This window comes from Tenrec ecaudatus, chromosome 4, assembly GCF_050624435.1.
Source record: "Tenrec ecaudatus isolate mTenEca1 chromosome 4, mTenEca1.hap1, whole genome shotgun sequence".
Classification (NCBI taxonomy): Eukaryota; Metazoa; Chordata; class Mammalia; order Afrosoricida; family Tenrecidae; genus Tenrec; species Tenrec ecaudatus.
The window spans coordinates 202,795,274-202,815,294 of NC_134533.1; the positions used below are offsets into that span (position 1 = coordinate 202,795,274).

The following is a 20,021-nucleotide window of genomic DNA, read 5'->3' on the forward strand; positions in this document are numbered from 1 at the left end:
CTTGCCCATATCCTTCAGCTTGATTGGTCGGTGTGGCCGGCTGACTGTGGTAGCCACCACGTTTCTGCAGACTTGGAAGCAATGTGACTCTGCACCCACCAGCCCGTGACTTCTCAGCTTCCCCCTTTGTCTTCCTGCTTCATCAAGTGGCAGCTGTGAGAGTCCTGAGGGGCCCCCAGATTCATGGACTTGGGTTGGATTAGGCTGGGCTGCTTCCTTGAAATACATTTATTTCTTTAAATGTTTTTTTAAATTAATGAATCATTTTATTGTGGGCTCTTTATAACAACCCATACATCAATTGTATCAAACCCATTTGTACATAGGCTGCCATCATCATTTTCAAAGTTTTTTCTTTCTTTGATCTCTTATTAGCACCTCTTTTTCCTTCCCTCCCCCACCCTCCCACCCCAATACATTTCTTTCTCTTTTTTAGCTTATCTTTGGATTTAAAAATTTTTTTTATTAAAAGATCATTTTATTGGGAGCTCTTACAGCTTTTATAGCAATACATTCATTAATTGTATCAAGCATATTTGTACATATGTTGCCATCATTCATTATTTTCTAAATATGTACTTTCTATTGAGCCCTTGGTATCAGCTACTCTTTCCCCCCTCCCTCCCCCTCCATTTATTTCTTGACACTGAGTTTGGTCCTCTTTTCATACATATGACACTGAGTTTGGTCCTCTAGAAAATCCAGCAGGCCACAGGTAGCAGAGGCTATCCTATGAGAATTTCTTTAGGGAATCTCTTTATACTGCAGTTGGAATCTCACCCTTCAGACTTCTTTCTAGTCCCGGACCCCAAAGAACATGTAAGAGGAACCCACTTTGAGTCCCTCAAGTCTGTCAAAGTTCACCCCATTTTGACCTGGTGTAAATCAGAGAGCACAGCATTCTTTGGGGGAATGCTTCAACCAAACCAAACTTGCTGCCATCAGTCAAGTCCAACCTATAGAGACCCTTATAGGAAGAGTGAACTGCTCCCCAGGGATTATGGAACTCCAAATCTTTAAAGAAGTAATCAGATTCCTCTTTCTCCTGAGGAGCAGCTGGAGGGTTTGTACTGCTGACCTTGAGGTTAGCAGGCCAAATGCTGAAACCACCAGGTTTAAAAGATGGAAAGACCATCTTCAGAAATGTGTTCTCATATTCTTTTTTTTTGTGGGGGGAAGGTATGCTATCATGTCTGATATAGTTTATTGTGCCAATCTGGCCAATAAACACATGTAGAGTTAATTGAAGGGTGGAGGGATAAATGGCTTGGTGAGCCTCGCCTTTCTAGTTCTCGGGTGTATTGCTTTGTAATGGTTGGGTCAGGGTGGAGCTGCCTTAGCCAGTTCCCTGCTTCAGATGGCAAAGTTCACTTCCTACAAGACATCCCTGAGGAGAAGCCACATGGACCTACCCCGATGCAGCCCTGGCTGCTGGAGCAGCCATGTGTGGAGACCCCTGCCAGTGCTGAGATGCTTACACATTCACTGATTCAGCTTTCCACCTGCAGTCGGCATCATTGCATCTGTTTTATGAGATGGAGGAGGACTTTATGGATTAGTGTTGGACATATCAGTGGTGGACTTGTGGGTTTGGGCAGCACTGGGTTGTGATATTTTCTTGATGTGCACTTAACCTTTATATGAAACTCTCATAAACGAGTTTCTGTGCATGTTTCTCTAAAGTACTGAGACTAACACACATGTCCTTTTAAAATTGTGACTTAGGTGGAGAGTTATACATCAGGTCACCATTTTGCATTCAGCATTTTCAACAACTTATGAGACCTTACACTGGTCTGTTTGGTTTCCCTCACCAAGCTTTTATCCCCCGTGTCTGCCTTGTGGGAGCTTGTCTTCCCCTTCACCACAGTGGACACCTGTCTCCCCTCAAGCCCTATGTTCCTCTTTCCACCCTTCCCCTCCTACCCCAGGAGCCGTCAGAGTCTATTTTGTTTGCTTGATGAAAATAGATTACAGTGAGCTCATACAGTAATTGTCCTTTTGGTGTTTGATGAACTTTGCTGGGCCTCACTTCCTGTAAGTCTGTGCCTGTGTGAAATGTTTCCATTTCATCATCCTTCTTTAGTGATACATAGTATTCCATGATGTGTATGTATCCATGCTCATTTATCCATTCTCTCACCTAGGAGCATTGATGAGATCAAGTGCATCTTCTTGCTGTGATGAACATGGGTGGATTCCATCTTCTCCATTATCTGCCCGTCTGTCCCCATCTCAAGTCTCGGGCTTTCATTTCTTCCCAATCAATGCCCTTGCTTTAATTTTCAGTTTGAGGTTGAGGATAATTGGCCACATAATTCAGCCACTCTAAGATTCTGGACTTGGTTTTCTGCAGTACCAGCTCTGTTGCTACGGGACACAAGCCTGTCCCTCAGAGCATGAAGAACAAGTTACAGGTTTCTTCTACAGAGCTTGAGCTGTGACTCAGAAGCCCTGAGCTCATCTCTTTGCTTTGCCATTTTGTCTAGTTGCAAACCAGATTGCAACTTCTCATTCTAACACAATTGTAGAAAAATATCCAATATGTAATCACCTGGAGCCTTTTTCCCTTCACAAATAATTAATCTTTTTTTATGGAACACTTCACGAATTTGCATCCTCTTTGATCAGAGACCATACTAATCTCCTCTGTACTGTCCCGGTTTTAGTATATATGCTGCTGAAGCACGCAGAACGCATATTTAATCCATTGATGGTGATATTTTACATATTGTATTGCCACCTTATGCCGTGAACTAGCAGTGCCTTCTTGACTACTGGGGGAAAAGTTGATCCAGGCCTTTGAGACTAGCTAGATTTGAGAACCAATTTTAGCAATTAGTCTTTACAATATTTTCCCCCTAGAAACACTCTTAGTACCAAAAGTCTAGAGAAGCAAACCCAGTGACAGACAGACACACACACACACACACACACACACACACACACACTTCTCTGGGTTCTCTAGGTGTGTTAGTCCAGGTAGACTAGAGAAACAAATTCACGGACACTCTCATATATATAGGAAAGACCTTTATATACAAGAGAAGTAGAATATTGAGAAAACATCCCAGTCCAGTCCAGATCAAGTCCATTAGTCAGATATTAGCCCAAGTGTCCAATACCAATCTATAAAGTTCTCTTTTGCTCATGAAACACATGCAATGATGCCAATTCAGGAAGATTACAGGCCAGTGGGTGGGAAGTCCTGTGGATCCAGTGGTGGTTCAAGCATCTCAGTGCTGACAGGGGTCTCCACATGGCTTCTCTAGCACCCAGGGCTCCATCAGGGTAGGCCCATGTGGCTTCTCCTCAGGGATGTCTCGTAGGATCATCCTTGTCAGTACAGTTTTCAAGGAGGAAATACAAGAGTTCCCAGAATTCTCAGGAGAAGGCCATGCCCACACAGAGGCCTCATTGGTTATATCTTGATTGACAGACTAGATTCCACCCCTTTATTCCTAATCCTCTCAAATTGACACTAGATTATGTAACTGCCACATTATGGAAGCAATACCATATATATATACACACACACATATGTATACATACATATATATATATACACACAATATATATACACATTCCTCTCAAAGCTGATGAACCCAAGATTGGTTGGTAAGACAGTAGAATGCTGGCTCATAGGCTGCAGAGGATAACAAATCCCAAGGTTAGCTGGCAATATGGCAGGGTGCTCGCTCAAGATCCAGGAACCAGAAGTTCCGAAGAGGAGAGCTGTATGCAGGATCCAGAGCACACAAAATGCTAAAGAGCCTGGGATGGCTGTCTGGAAATATTTAAGGTAGCCCCTTTCCCCTCCAGGCAGACTCCCTTTACATCCACTCAGGACTGTGGTCAGATTAAAGGTGTTGCATCCCACCGTAATCCCCTTACATCAGTTCAGAGCACATAACTGCCTAACTGCCACATTACATTATTGTGTGACTGTCAAATCACAGAGGAGCTGAGTAGCACAGTGATAAGGAGTCGGGCTGCTAACTGCAAGGCCAGCAGTTTGAAGCCACTAGCTGCTCCAGGGGAGAATGGCACAGCTTTCTGCTCATGTAAAGAGTTATAGTTTCAGAAACGCACAAGGGCATCAGTCGGCATTGACTCCAGGGCAGTGGGTTTGTTCTGGTTCTGGTCAAACCAGAGTATCACGGTCCAGCTAAGGTGACAGACAACCTTCATCATCAGTGTGAGATATATCAAGAAACAATAGCTTCACATTTTGGTATTTTTGTTTAATAAATCTCTCTATTGTAGTAATATTTAAATTAAAAAATAATTTTATTAGGGGTTCATACAACTCTTATCACAATCCATACATACATCAATTGTGTAAAGCACATCTGTACATTCTGTGCCTTCATCATTCTCAAAACATTTGCTCTCCACTTAAGCCCCTGGCATCAGCTCCTCATTTTCCCCCTCCCTCCCCGCTCCCTCATGAACTCTTGATGATTTATAAATCATTTTGTCATATCTTACACTGTCCGATGTCTCCCTTCACCCACTTTTCTGTTGTCTGTCCCCCAGGGAGGAGGTTATATGTAGATCCTTGTAATTGGTTCCAACTTCCCATCCCACCCTCCACTTAAAAAAAATTAAAGCAGTTGTATTGACCTATAATTGACATATCATACAAGTAAATGGTTTTGATACAGTAAAAAAGTGGTGCAGTTATCACCATAATTAATAGTAGAACTGTAGCAATTCTTTGGAATGTATCTTTACCGAACAACCTGGGGAACTTTTTCCAGAACAACACTAGCACCCCCACTATCATGATCCCAATTCTACCTTACAAATATGGCTAGACCAGAGGATGTACATAGGCACAAGGAATCCAGGACAGATGACTCCTTCGGGACTAGTGGTGACAGTGGTGATGCCTGGAGGGTGGAGAATGTGGGGTAGAAAGTGGGAACCAGTTACAAGAATCCCTCCTCCCTGGGGAAGGGACAGCAGAGAAGAAGGTGGGGGGAGACGTCAGACAGTGTAATATATGACAAAATAATAATAATTTATGAATGATGAAGGGTTCATGAGGTAGGGGGAAGGGGAGAGGGAGGGGAAAATGAGCAGCAGATAATAAGGGCTCAAATAGAAGGCAAATGTTTTGAGAATGAAGATGGCAACAAATGTACATATGTTCTTGACACAATGGATGTATGTATGTATTGTGATAAGAATTGTACAAGCCCCCAATAAAATGATTAAAAATCAAACAAACAAATAAAAACAACACTCGTGCCTGGACACTACCCCTGTAGAGTTTTACTGAATGGGACTAAGTTGAAGCATAGGCATTATTAGTTTGATTGTTTAAAGCTTGCGGTTATCTAACACGCAGCCAGAACAAAGACCTCTTGCTACAGATGTTTGTAACTTCCTAAACCAGAGCAATAACAACAGCAACAAAACATAAAGTTTTCCCCAGAGTCCTGATTTTTAAAAAAATCATTTTACTGGGGGCTCATACAGCTCTTATCACAATCCATCCATCCATCCATCCATCCATCCATCCATCCATCCATCCATCCATTGTGTGAAGCACATTTGTACATTTGTTGCCATCATCATTTTCTTTTTTAAAAAACATTTTATTAGGGGCTCATACAACTCTTATCACATTCCATACATATACATACATCAATTGTGTAAAGCACATCTGTACATTCTTTGCCCTAATCATTTTCAAAGCATTTGCTCTCCACTTAAGCCCTTTGCATCAGGTCCTCTTTTTTCCCTCCCTCCCCACTCCCCCCTCCCTCATGAGCCCTTGATAATCTATAGATTATTTTGTCATATCTTGCCCTGTCCTATGTCTCCCTTCACCCCCTTTTCTGTTGTCTGTCCCCCAGGGAGGAGGTCACATGTACATCCTTGTAATCGGTTTCCTCTTAACAGCCCACTCACCCTCTACCCTCCCAGTATCGCCCCTCACACCCCTGGTCCTGAAGGTATCATCTACCCTGGATTCCCTGTGCCTCCAGCTCCTATCTGCACCAGTGTACATCCTTTGCTCTATCCAGACTTGCAAGGTAGAATTCGGATCATGGTAATGGGCGGGGAGGAAGCATTTAGGAGCTGGAGGAAAGCTGTATTCTTCATTGGTGCTACATCGCACCCTGACTGACTCATCTCCTCCCCTAGACCCCTCTGTGAGGGGATCTCCAGTGGCCAACAAATGGGCTTTGGGTCTCCACTCTGCACTTCCCTCTTCATTCACTATGGTAAGATTTTTTCCCCCTGATGCCATCATCATTTTCAAAACATTTTCTTTCCACCTGAGTCTTTGGTATCAGCTCCTCATCCCCCCCTCCCTCTTCTAGCCTTCCTCCCTCATGAACCCTTGATAATTTATAAATTTGTCATTATTTTTGTGAGTCTTACACTGACTGATGTCTCACTATACCTACTTTTCTGTTGTCCATCCCCCTGGGAGGGAGTTACATGTAGATCATTGTGATCAGTTTCCCCTTTCTCCCCTGACCTTCCCCTTCCCCTCCCGATAGCGCTACTCTCATTATTGGTCCTAAGGGGGCTTATCTGCCCTGGATTCCCTGTAAGAGTCCTGATTTTGGGGGAACAATTTAAAGAGGCAAAAATAGGATCAAACTAATAGCAATTAGTTCTTATGGCATAGCCCTGCTTGATGCTCACCCTTATGAAGAGCTCACTACAGATGTGGACACGAAGTGTTGTTAAGAAACCAGACGGTGCCCGACTGTCAGAAAGAATAGCTCCTGGGGCCTTAAAGGCTTATCTTCCAACAAGCAGCAATCTAGGTGAGGTGTCAGCTAAGTCCGCCTGGAAGAAGCACACTAGCCTCTATGAGCCGAGGATTGTAAATAATTAAACCAAATCTCAAAGAGGGAATGGTACCAGAGCTTAAAGTGTGAACATCCGGTTTGCAGAAGGCTATGTGTATGGATGACAGAAGGAGCTCTGTTGCACAGTGGTTACATATTGGGCTGCAATCCTCAAGGTCAGCAGTTTGAAACCCCTAGCCACTCCGAGGGAGAAAGATGTGCTTTCTACTCCCATAAAAGTCACAGCGCAGAAGCTCACCAGGGCCATTCTATGCTGTGCTATGGGACTGCTGGGAGTTGGCATCGACTTGATGGCAGTGAGCTTGGTTTTAACGCAGGAGTCCAGGCTATCCTGCCTTAGAGCACATATCCTTTATCTAGTTTGGGTCTTGTTCATCCTGCCAGAACAAACCAAGATCTCATACTATGTCTGGTACCGAAATTCCAGGCTATAGTTTATGGCATTGATCACCAAGGAAGACAAACTCGAAGTTCTTTAACATACCTCACCATTCTTCTGGGCAGGCTTCATGTGAGTTTCTGCCAGGCTCACTCAGCTCCACTAGTCAGCATCACTGTTACCCTAAAAGAGCTCATCTACTTAACTAAGCGAATGTCCCATAAGCCATTTAGGCTTCTGGCTAACACTTGTAACCAGGACATTCTCACCTAACAAACCAATGAGGCTAATTATTAGGATTATTTACTTAAGGTGATTATGTAAAACTCCATTTTCATCTACCATTGACTTATATTTCAGTATTGGTGCAATTCTTTTCCACAGAGCATTTTTTCCCTAGTGGAATTATCAAGAAACAGATCTTGTGTTTTTGGAAGAACAGTAAATGGAGTCACAGTATTTGTTATCAAAGGCAGCGGTCACAGTCCCGGGACAACTCACTTGTCCTGAATGATGCTTCTTAGAGCCTGAACTTTGCCACAAACAGCATCCTGCACTTCTGATGGGTCTCCAGGCTTCCTGCTTTGTCTGGGCTTGGTCTGTTTTCATGGACCCAGGAAGTCATCTCCATCTCCGCCATAGCAGCAGTGGGACCTTCTGGTCTTCCCCAGAGTTTTTCCTCCCTGTAGCTGTAGTGGGGACTTCAGAACCTGAGGCACTGTGGGGAGTAAATTGTGTTTAAAAGGAATAAGCTGGGGGTGGGGAGCAGGGTAGAGGCCCAAGGCCCGCAATAGACAATTGTACATCCTCTCACAGAAGGGTCACAAGGAAAAGACGAGCCAGCTAGGGTGCAGTGTAGCACCCATGGAACACACAACATTCCTCTAGTTCTTTATGCTTCCTTCCCCAACTATCGGGACCCCAGTTCTACCTCACAAATCCAGCTAGACCAGAGCATGCACACTGGTAGAGAAAGAGCTCCTCACACAGGGCATCCAAGGACAGATAATCCTCAGGCACTGTATTGGGAGTGGTGATACCATGAAGGTAGGGGGATGGTAGGAGGAGAAAGTGGGGACCAATGACAATGATTGATGTATAACTGCCCCCCACCCCAAGGGGGAACCAACAACAGAAACATGGGTGAAGGAAGACTGTAGTTGGTATAAGATGAAAATAATAATTGATAAATTGCCAAGGGTTCGTGAGGGACGGAGGGTGGGAGAGGGAAGGAAGAAGAAATTGAGCTGATACTTAGGGCTCAAGTAAAAAGAAAATATTTTGAAATGGATGATAACAACAGATGTACAAATGTGCCTGACACATGGATGTATGGATTGTGGTAAGAGCTGTAAGAGCCCCCAATAAAATGATTAGTAAATAAAATGAATAAGCCCTATATCTAGTCCCAGCCCCATGGCTCTCTTGCTTGTGTAAATGTGGTTAAATTCTTCAATGACATACATTCTAGTATCTTTAACATTGCAGCATAGTGAATCAGTTAAGATGGCCCTATGCAAATAAGGCGTATGGCTCACCAAGGGGATTGGACATTTTGCTAATCATGCAAATAACATGCATGACACTTTTGGGGGGTATTATGCAAATTAAGCATACCAAACCCTAACAAAGGGTTGGTCAGATTTGTCATCCTGCCAGGGTTCAAAGAGCCAATCCCAGAGGAGAAAGGGCCCCCATGACTATTACAAAAGGAAGAGACCAGAGTGAGTCATGTCTTTAAAAAATGCAGCCCCTGCAAGGAGACCATGAGAAGAAGGGGGGCAACAAAACCAGGAGACCCACAGAACAGGAGACTGGCTAGGGCAGTGTAGCACCTTTGGGCACATGACACAGCGAGGTTCATCAACCCACAGACTGATAGAGCTGGCTGGTTCTGGCCAAGGCTTTATGATGGAGCGGGGTGTTTCTGGGTACTTAGCAGAGCTAAAAGAGCTTCCTAACACTTGCTAGAGAAGGGCAGAGGCAGGGTCAAGGATTGCTTGCCTGGAGGCCTGGCTGACATGAGGCTGTCCTGATCAAAAGGCTATATCCAGAGTCTTCTCTGATCCTGAATTATACTGCTACTTCTTTAATAGATGCCGTCATCGTGAGTCTTGTCTGTGAGTTCTGTGCAGCCACTGCAAGGAATAATGGAAGCCAGTAGAGACGTAGGAATTGCCACGGGAGGGATGGCTGCTGATTACTTGGTAAGAAGATTCGAGAGAGGAGGTCAGCCACACCACCTTTTTTTCTTTTTAAAAATTTTAAATTATTTTAAAAAAATCATTTTATTGGAGGCTTGTACAATTCTTATCACTATCCATACATACATCCATTGTGTCAAGTGCATATGTACATTTGCTGCCATCATCATTCTCAAAACATTTGCCTTCTGCTTGAGCCCTTGGTATCAGCTGCTCGTTTCACTTTTTTTTTTGTTCAAACCACAAAATACCTAATGGGGAACATTCTGAGATAATGAAAAAACGTTCAGGCCTTCCCTGGAAATTCTGAAGTGACTTTCCTTCTTGCCTTTGTCACTTTGCAATACCTGATAAGGCAGCTTGGAAAATTCACCTGTCATGTTGTATCATCTGAATGTCCCTTTCTTCCAATCTCTTGTTTGATCATGTTTTTGATGGTTAATTTTATGTGTCAATTTGGCCCCTGCTAGGGTGACTAGTAGCTTGGTCAAACTAGCTAGATATTTCTATGTAGGCATTCGCATATGATTAAAATTTAAAATCAGATGATCTTAAGTAAGGCAGATGATCGTCATACTGTGGTTGGGTCTCAGCCAATCAATTCAAGGCAGTTTCTCTCAAACTGCATTTTCTCAAGGGAGGGATTCTGATTCTGTCCAGACTGGAGATAACCTTCTGGGATGTATAGCCACTGCCTGGTGGGCCCATTTCAGACACAAGGCTGACAATTTCCAGCCTGTTGCCTAGTAAACCTCAATTGCATAATTCAATTCCATAAAATTCCGTGATTCAACTCCATAAAATAAAGTTCTCTCTCTCTTCCTCTGTTGGTGCTAGGTACCATCGAATTGACCCCCCCCCCACCCCCAACTGCTGGAGATCCCATGCATAAGGGGATTGGTCCAACACGATCCAACTTCATCCTCATCTGGAAGCTCTGATGAAACCCGTTCGGCATCAGAGCAAAACCCCCTGATCCACCAGTGACAGATGGGTGGTTACTGCACACGAGGTGTATTGGCTGGCTATGGGACCTGGGCCTCATGCATATTAGACAAGAATTCTACCACTGAATGCCTCACTCCTTGTGGTAGTTACATAATCTGGTGTCAACTTGAGACTATTAAGAGTGAAGGGGTGGAGTTTAGCCTGTCAATCAGGTCACAGCTTGATGACCTCATTTGCAGGAGCTGTAGAGATAAATAGCTCACTGGAGGCCAGACCCACACTCCCTGCAAGCCATTCCTGATGACAAGGCAGATGGAGGTATGCTGCTTGAGTCAGAGCCCTGGGGCTGGAGGAGCCACATGGAGACCCCTGCCAGTGCTGAAATGCTTCCACTGCCACTGAATCCATAAGACTTTCCACCCACTGGCCTGTAATCTTCCTGCATTCAGCATCATTGCATGGCTATGTGATTCTAACGAATGATTTATGGACTAGTATAGGACATATGGGCTAATATTGGACTTGATCTGGACTGGGCTGGGATGTTTTCTCAATATACAATTGCTCTTTTATATAAAACTCTCTTATACATATATGAGTGTCTGTGAATTTGTTTCTCTAGTCAACTCAGACTAACACACTCCTTGACTATAGAAAGGATATATCATCATCTGGTCATTGTGAAGATTAAATGAGATCATGAGGTACCAGCACAAAGCCAGGCATAGAGTGCGATGTTAAATGCTGTTGAGTGTTGATTCTAACTCACAGGGACCCCTAGAGTAGAACGTCCCCAGGGGGTGTCCTACATTCTCATCTTGACAGGCACAGAGCACCACATCTTTTTCTTCCTGCAGAGCAACGGGCAGGTCCAAACCAACCAGCTTTGGGTTGGCCACAAGTGCCTAACCAGGGTTCCTTCATAGTGTGATAGAGGAGAGTCACATGGTTACCCAAGTGAGCATATTATTAGCCTCCGTAAAGACTGCAGGACTATCTGGTGCTGATGTTAGGTGCCGAGTCAGTTCGGACTCACAGAGACCCATGTACTACAGAGTGAGACATTGCGCAGCTGTGCACCATCCTCACAATCGTTGCTATATTTTGAACCCACAGATGCAGTCTCCGTGTCAGCCCATCTTGTGGAGGGTCTCCCTCTTTTCCACTGCCTCTCCACTTCACCAAGCAGAGTGTCCTCTTCCAGAGGCTGGTCTCTCCGAATAGCGTCCACAGTGAGATGAGATTTTTCCATCCTTGCCTCTAAGGAGCTATCTAGCTCTACTTCTTCTGAGACAGCTTTGTGTTCTTTTGGCAGTTCATTGCACTTTCAATATTCTTTTTTTTTTTTAATTTTTTTATTTTAACAATTTATTGGGGCTCATACAATTCTTTTCACAGTTCATACATATACATACATCAATTGTATAAAGCACATCTGTACAGTCTTTGCCCTAATCATTTTTTTCTCTTTTCTTCTTTTACATTTTATTAGGGACTCATACAACTCTTACCACAATCCATACATGCACTTTCAATATTTTTTACAACACCATAATTCAAATGCACGGACTCTTCTTTGATCTTCCTTATTCAATGTCCAACTTTCACATGCCTGTGAGGCAAGGAAAATACCATGGTTTGGGTCAAGCGTACCTTAGTCTTCAAAGTAACATCCTTGCTTTCCAACACTTTAAATTTGGAGTTCTTGTGCAGAAGATTCACCCAAAGGACATGATGCAAGGGGCCCTTTGATTTCTTGATGCTGCTTCTATAAACATTAATTGTGGATCCAAGTAAGATGATATCCTTGACAACTTCAACCTTTTCTCCATTTATCATGATGTTAATTACTCATCCAGGCTTGGTGAGGATTTTGTTTTTTACAGTAAATTGTAATCCATACTGGGGCTGCAGCCCTTCATCTTCGTCAGCAAGTGCTTCAAGTCCTCCTCACTTTTAGGGAGCACAGCCGTGTCATCTGCATATCACAGGTTGTTAACACGCTTTCCTTCAGTTCTGATGCCACATGTTCTTCATGTAGTTTCTCTGCTCCGCATACAGATTGAGCAAGTATGGTGGGAGGATACAATCCTGACGCATACCTTTCTTGATTCTAAACCATGCAATAGTCCATTGTTCTGCTCACATAACCACCTCTTGATTCATGTACATGTCCTGCCAAAGCACAATTGTGCTCTGAAATTCCCATTCTCCTCAAAGCTGTCCATTGTTACGGTCCACACGGTGGAATGCCTTTGCGTGGTCAAGAAGACACAAGTCAACATCTTTCTGGTCTTCTCTGCTTCCAACTAAGATCCATCTGACATCAGCAATAGTATCCCTTGTCCCATGTCCTCTTCTAAATCTGGCCTGAACACCTGGCAGCTCCTTCTTGATGTACTGCTTGCAACTGTTAGTGGATGATGTTCAGCAAATTTTTTCGTGCATGTCACATTAATGATATTGTTCTGTAATTTGAGCTTTCTGTTGGGTCACCTTTCTTTGGAATGGGTACAAATATGGATCTCTTCCAGTCAGTTGGGCAGTAGCTGTCTCCCAAATTTCTTGATATAGATGGGCGGGCGCTTCTAGTGTTTCATTAGCTTGTTGAAACATTTTAATTGGTATCTCATCAATGCCTGGAACCTTGTTTTTAGCTTATGCCTTTAGTGTGCCTTGGACTTCTTTCTTCAGTACCACTGGTTCTTGCTCATATGCTGCCTCTTGAAATGGTTGAATGTTGACTAGTTCTTTTTGGTAGAAGTGACTGTGTCTTCTTTCCATCCTGATGCTTCCTGCATCGTTCAATATTTTCCCCATTGAATCTTTTAGAATTACAACTCAAGGCTTGATTTTTTTTCTTTAGTATTTGGAATTTAAGATAAGTTGCATGTGTTCTTCCATTTTGCGTTTGTTAAACTCTAGGTCTTTCTGCATTTCATGATAATATTTTAAAAGTAAAATTCTCCAGTTACCCTTTGACATTTTCTGTTCAGCTCCGTGACCTCCTCATCTCTTCCATGTGCCTCAGCTACTCTGCAATTAGGAGCGAGTTTCAGAGTCTCCTCTGACATCCATTTAGATCTCCTATGTTTCTTTCTCTTAATGGCCTTTTGTATATTCTTGATGTCATCCCACAGCTCATTAAGTCTTGTCTTATTAGTGTTCAACGTGGCAAATCTGTTAGTGAGATGTTCTTGAAATTCAGGTGGGATATATTTTCATCAGTTTTGACCTGAACTTACATAGGAGCAGTTGGTGATCTGTTTCACAGTGGGCTCCAACATCATTTTAGCTTCTGTATCATGTCTTCCCACAGAGACAGTCGATTTGATCTCTGTGGATTCCATCTGGAGAAGTCCATGTGTATAGACATCTTTTGTGTTGTTGAAAAAAGGTATTTAGATGAAGAAATCTCATTGGTCTTGCAACTTCTGTCATACAATCTCCAGCTTTGTTTCTATCAATTCCTTATTTTCTTAACTACTATTCCTTCCTCTTTGTTTCCAACTTTCGCATTCCAATCCCCAATAACTGTCAATGAAATTGATCAAACAGGCCATCAAGATGCAAACTGAAGATGTTGGTAAGATTCTTTAATTTCTTCATCACCAGCTATAGCGGTTGGTGCATAAATTTGAATAATAGTTATACTGTGTAGATTTCTTTGTATGCAGATAGATATAATACTAGCATAGTCAGCATTGTACTTCAAGATAGATCTTGAAATGTCTTTCTGGGTAATCAATGCAATGCCATTGCCCTTGAATTTGTTATTCCCAGTAAGTAAACCATATGACTGTCTGATTCAAAATGGTCAATACCAGTTCATTTTAGCCCACTATTGCTTAGGATATCTTTTTTTTAGGATATTAATCTTTGTGTTCCATTTCATTTTTGATGACTTCCAATTTTCCAAGACTCATACTTTGTGCATTTTTAATCATTTATTTTTTACTTCATGCATTTTATGTTCCAACTGTTTATTGATTTATTTTTAAAGATCGTTTTATTAGGGGGTTCTTATAACAATCCTTACATCAATTGTATCAAGCATGGTTATACATATATTGCCATCATTTTCTAAATGTTTCAATTATTAATAGATGTTTTCAGCTGTCTCTTCTCATTCTGAGTCATGCCCCATAAGCAAATGAAGGTTCTGAAGACTTTACTCCTGTAGGCTGTACTCTACCTAAGTCATATGGTCAACTATCCTTTGAGGAGGCAGCTCTTCCTCAGTCGTATTTTGAGTGCCATCTGACCCGAGGGGCTCATCACCTGGCACTGTCTCTGTTCTGCTGCTGTTCGTGAGGTTTTCAGTGCCCAACAACGTGGCACTGCTCTTCGTGAGGTTTTCAGTGGTTAATTGGGGTGGCCCTGGTGGCATTTGAAATACCAGTGACAAAGCTTCTAGCATCACAGCAACACACAAGCTTCTGCAGTATGACAAATGGACAGACAAAGTGGTGGAGTATACCAGTTAAGGCAAAGTCAAAGTACCCAAAGTTCAAAATTGTTGCTCCTCTTTCTTGGAATCTTTTGTTGGTGGTGAGTCTCAAGGTTGATGACTCAAATTTTGCTCTCTTGTCTGTACTCACTCCCTTATTCCCTTGTCACTTCATCTAGGCCCACTTCTTTAGATGCCTGGCTATCGCTTTCTCTTGAACCCCAGACTGATGTATCCAGTTGCCAATTCCACATCTTACTTGTCTACTCAAACTCCCAATTCCCTTCCATTGAATGACAGCGAGCCTATAGGGCGAACTGCCCCTGTGAGCTTCTGAGACTGTAACTCTTTGTGGGAGTAGAAAGCCCTGTCTTTCTACAATAGAGCTACTGGTGGTTTCGAAATGCTGACCTTGCAGTTAGCAGCCCAACTTGTAACCAGGACTCCTTACTTGTGTTCCAGGCATCAAAAATTAAGCTTCTCCTCTTCCATCAAAACCCACTCCTCTTGCATTCCTCCCTTTTTTCTCTCATCCCAGTCTAATACAGCCCCTGTTTTCACTGTGGTCATGGTAGTCTAATCACCATCCTTCTATGGTTGGGTTATTGTATTTTTACATACATGCCCAAACACTGTGCCCACACATATAACCCATATGGTATATATGACACACTAACCCAAGAGGTGGTTATGTGGCAACCATAAAGGTTGTCTAAATATGATATTGCAATAGCAGAGCCCTTTAATGGCTTAAATTCAAAAACCAAACCCATTGTTGTTGATTCTGATAGTGAGTTTATAGGACATAGAGTCCCTATGAGACATAGCTGCCCTTAGAATTGCCCTCCTGGGCTTGCCAAGCTGTAATGTTTGTGGAAACTGACTGTTCCACCTTTCTCTTGTAGAGCCAGAAGAGTGTGAACTGAAGAATTTTTGGTTAGCAGCCAAGTGGTTGACTTCGACACCACCAGCCTATTTTCTTTCCTCCTTTTAGAAACCAAACTCATCCCAGCAGCTCAGGTACTTGTTAATTCCAGCTCCTTTCAGACCCTTAACCTTGTTCAAGACTCATGGTTGCTCAAAAATTCCAGTCATGTTCACATTGTCTTTATCCATTCTGTTCTCTCCCCACCTAGATATTACAGCGCCATTCTTCCTTCTTCTTCGTCTTTATTCCATGATTTCCTTCTCTTTCAGGCCTTCCCTTGTCATGCAGAATTACAACTTGTCCCAGAACTCATCTCCCTTACTTGCCAACCTTATTTTTCTCTGTAGCACTTATCACTACATAGCTTTTATATTTTGTTTAGGTTATTTTCTGTCTCCAATAATCCCTCCCATTGCCACCACTGTTAGGACAACAAAGTTTACTATAAGGTACCTACAGAGTGGGACCAAAACCAAAATCCAAACTCACTGCAATGGATTCCATGCCAACGCATAGCGGCCCTATAGGACTGGGTAGAACTGCCCTTGTGGGTTTATAAGATTGTAAATCTTTATGAGGCTAGAAAGCCTCATTTTGCTCCTGCTGAACTGCTGGTAGTTTCAAACTGCTGACCTTGGTTAAGCAGCCCAACCCCGCCCCCTGCTTTATGGGGTATAATGCTTTATGAGTTTTTCTTGCAGTAGACTTCACTGACCCAATGATGTTGAATTTAGATCTTAAAATCAGTTTACCTTTCCTGAGGACTTACTGATAAGGGAGTTCAGGTGGGTAGGACTAGCAAGCTTTTCCAGCGTAAAAAAACCCACCTGGAGCTTGAAGCTGGCCCTTGTATAAGCTGGAAGGAGACACTGAAAGGGAAGTGCAACCTGAAAGCTGGGGCTCTCCTATGCGCAGTTTCCTTCCTGCTTCTCTGTGACCTTAGAGAAGTCATTCTTGGCCAGCTTTACTGAGCTTTTAACATAAATGCTGGCCACCTGGTATTCTTGAACTGGGGCCGCTTAATTTGGAAACTTGCCATTAGAAAAAGAAATAAAACCAGAAAAAGGACAGGTCTCCTACTCTACTTTTTAAAGTTCAAGTGCCTCTCTTACTTCTCTCCTTGGGTTTAGCTCCTTGGGATTGGGGAATACGCGGCAGCCTAGTCCCCTTACAGTTTAGGTAGGAGAAGGCTCCGGAACTCTCACGCTAATGGACTACCAAGCCAAAACTCAATGCCGACTCACAGCGACCCTAAGGACAGGGCTGCAATGCCCCTGTGGGTTTCCGAAACTGTCACTCTTTACGGGCGTCGAAAACACTATCTCCTGCGGAGCAGCGGGTGGTTTCAACTTGCTTACCTTTGGGTAAGCAGCCCAACGCGTAAGCGCGATCCCATCAGAGTTCCGTAAGGGACTATAAGCAGGCTTCCAACGAGGCAAGCCAGGGCTGTCTCCACACATCCCACAGGGAGCGGTCACACAGCAGGCGAAACTATCAAAGACAGCGCGCCTCGCTCAACACCTACCAGAGCTTTGTTGCGGGAGTGGACAGTGGCTACCCACAGCCCCCAGCAAGCTCCGCGCATCGGGGCGACACGCCTTCCCACTGGATAGCGGCGAGCAGAACACCCTCACGCCCCTCCTCCAAAGGTAAGCCACACCCCTACACGCGCGAGGCACGGCGGGATAGGAGTCGGTCCGCCCGACCACAGGACTCCATTTCCCAGCGGGCCAAGCGCGGGAGGCGGCGGCGTAGCGCCTTTGTGGAGGCAGCGGCCCGGCGCGGAGGAAGTTCCGGTCTCCGCGGCCCCGGATCGGTGGCGGCGGCTGAAGAGGAGGAGCGGGCCCGGGGGCTACGCTGCCTCGGTAAGGGCCCGGGGCGTGTGGGAGGGCGTGTCGGAGCCAACTGGGGCCGAGCCTGCAGGCTGGGTCGCGGTTAACATCTCGGGCCCGCAAGGCCTCGAAGCCGCGACCCCTTCGCAAAGCCGCGGCTTCGGCGTCGCGGTGCCGTCGCGGCCTCGCTCGGGAAGAGGAAAACCCGAGCGGCGGTGTGATGAGGGAGGCGCGGCCGCGGGAGGAACGCCCCGGAACGGTCACGGGCCCTGGGCGGGGCTCGGCGGGGCGCTGGAATTACCGCCTGGCTGCCGGGCGTCTAGCTGCGGGGTTGGGGGCGGCGCGTGGTTATGGCTAGGTGCTCCGCGTCTGCGGCGTCGCGGGCGGCCTCCTCCTCTCTTGTTTTCCTCCGGGGACCCCTGGAGAAACAGGACTTACGTCCCCCAGTTGGTGCTTTTGGGAGAACCTGAACCAGTGATTAGGCACAGACCGCTTGAGAGGGAGACCGGACACGGGGGCGCGAGAACTCCGCGCCGCAGCCTGTGAGCTGTGGAACCTGGAGGTGGAGGAGTGGTCTGGTGGGTTCTGCGCCGTTGGGCGAATGTGGGAGGGGAAAGCGGTGTTGCTTTGTATTCACGATTTAGCGTTGCTAATCTGTGCCCTGGGTTCAGCTCGGAATGCATCATTTAAAGGAAGGACTCCATTCTGTAGGGCATAAGAACTAAAACAATTGCATTTTTTTTGCATAGTACCAGTGGGCTTGTGAGGGTCAGTTGCTAGATCTAAGTGAAGGAGTTCCGGGGCACCAGGTCACCTGAACTGGATTGTGCCCTAGGTTAGCTAGTTTCCAACTTCCTGTAGAAAGAGTCGCCACGTGTGAATGATTTCATGATGTCAGTATTAACAAACTTGTGAGGGCTGCAGGGAGGCATCAAGAGCTGGCGAATGACCTTAGGGCTGCCGATGTCAAAGGTTACTAGTGATACCGATTTATTGAAACAGTGAAGTTGGACCTGAATGTTGTCTTCGTATTTATCACCTAAGTTCCTCAAAGAAGAGAGAACCCCCACCCACCCCAAGAAAAAAATTAAGAGGTACCAGATTTCTCATTCTGGACAGTCGTAGCACTCTTATAGAACTCTTTTTACTAATCTTGGGCTTATTTTTCTGGCTTTTGGATCTAAGTTCTTGTAGCCTTTCAAAAAGTTGTGTTTGTGTGTGTGTGGCACTTGTTAAACCTTCCCATTTTGAGCCAGGAGCTCGAGGATGTTACACTCTTATGTCAGTATACTTAAGGAACTTCATCGTGTTAAGTACTGACTGGCTACTGGTGAAGTCGGCAGTTCAAACCCACCAGCTGCTCTGAGGGAGATAAATGAGGCGGTTTACTTCTGTGAGGATTTACAGCCTAAGAAACCTCCTCTCCCCTATAGGGCTGCTTTTTGTTGGAATTAACTTGAAAGCGGCAGGTTTGGTTTGAGTTGCTTGGTTGTCTAGTTGGCTAAGTGTTCGGTTTCTCTAACTGAAAAGTCTGCAGATTGGAACCACTCTGGAAAAAATGTGGCAGCCTACTTTTGTAATCCCGGAAACCCACTGGGGCAGTTCTCTTTGGTCTTAGTGGTCCACTAGGAGTTGGAATTGACTTGATGACCGTGAGGGGGCCGCCACATTTAAGTATATGATCAGATGTTGATCATGTGATGCATTAGTATTAAATTTAAACTACTGGAAAGTTGTGGAAAAATTAAATGTATTCTTTTATGGAATATCTAGCTATGTACTTAGTACTTGCAATCTGTTAGGCTCTTACAACACATTATTGATATCATTTGCTTAGCCAACAAGTATCTTTTGAAGACCCTTTTTTTCCCCCCGCTTTAAAATTTGTTTCTTTTTAAAAAAATTTGTTCTTTTATTTCCTGCTTTTCTTTTTTATTAAGTACTTTTATTGGGGGCTCTTACATCTCTTATCACAATCCATACGTTCATCCATTGTGCCAAGCACATTTGCACATATGCTGCCATCTTCATTTTCAAAGCATTCTCTTTGCACTTGAGCCCCTGATATCAGCTCCCCATTTGTTCCCCCTCCCTCCCCTTGAAGACCTTTTATAGCTCTCCATTTACACTGTGAGGGAGCCCTGGTGGCAAAGTGGTTACACATGCTTCTATCGGTAAGGTTGGCAGTTTGTAGCCACCAGGCGTTGTGTGGGGGGAGGAGAAAGCAGGACTTTCTACTGTCATAAACAGTGAACAGTATCACAGGGGCAGTTCTGTCCTATAGGGTCTATGAGTTGGTGTTGACTCCATGGTAGTGAGTTTGGTTACATTGTGAGGAGTTGTGGTGGCGTGGTTGTTACGCGCTGGACTACTAACCACAGGGCAGCAGTTTGAAACCACCAGCCGCCCTGCAGGAGAAAGACAAGGCTTTCTACTCTGAT

At 44.4% G+C, this 20,021-nt stretch overlaps 1 protein-coding gene and 1 pseudogene across 3 annotated transcripts in view; one reads left to right on the forward strand and one right to left on the reverse strand.

Annotated features, from left to right (window-relative positions):
- Nucleotides 1–2,588: 2,588 nt before the first annotated feature.
- Nucleotides 2,589–2,689, reverse strand: LOC142447536 (U6 spliceosomal RNA; annotated as a pseudogene).
- Nucleotides 2,690–17,476: 14,787 nt separating this feature from the next.
- The window catches only part of RBM6 (RNA binding motif protein 6), a 100,795-nt gene continuing 98,250 nt past the window's right edge, over nt 17,477–20,021 (forward strand). For 2 of the 3 annotated variants that reach the window (XM_075547395.1, XM_075547399.1), the window contains exon 1: nt 17,477–17,613. The gene's annotated coding sequence lies outside the window, so the exon portion shown is untranslated. Of the gene's footprint in view, nt 17,614–17,924; nt 18,159–20,021 lie in introns of those variants that run through there. The other variant, XM_075547396.1, reaches the window with a different exon arrangement.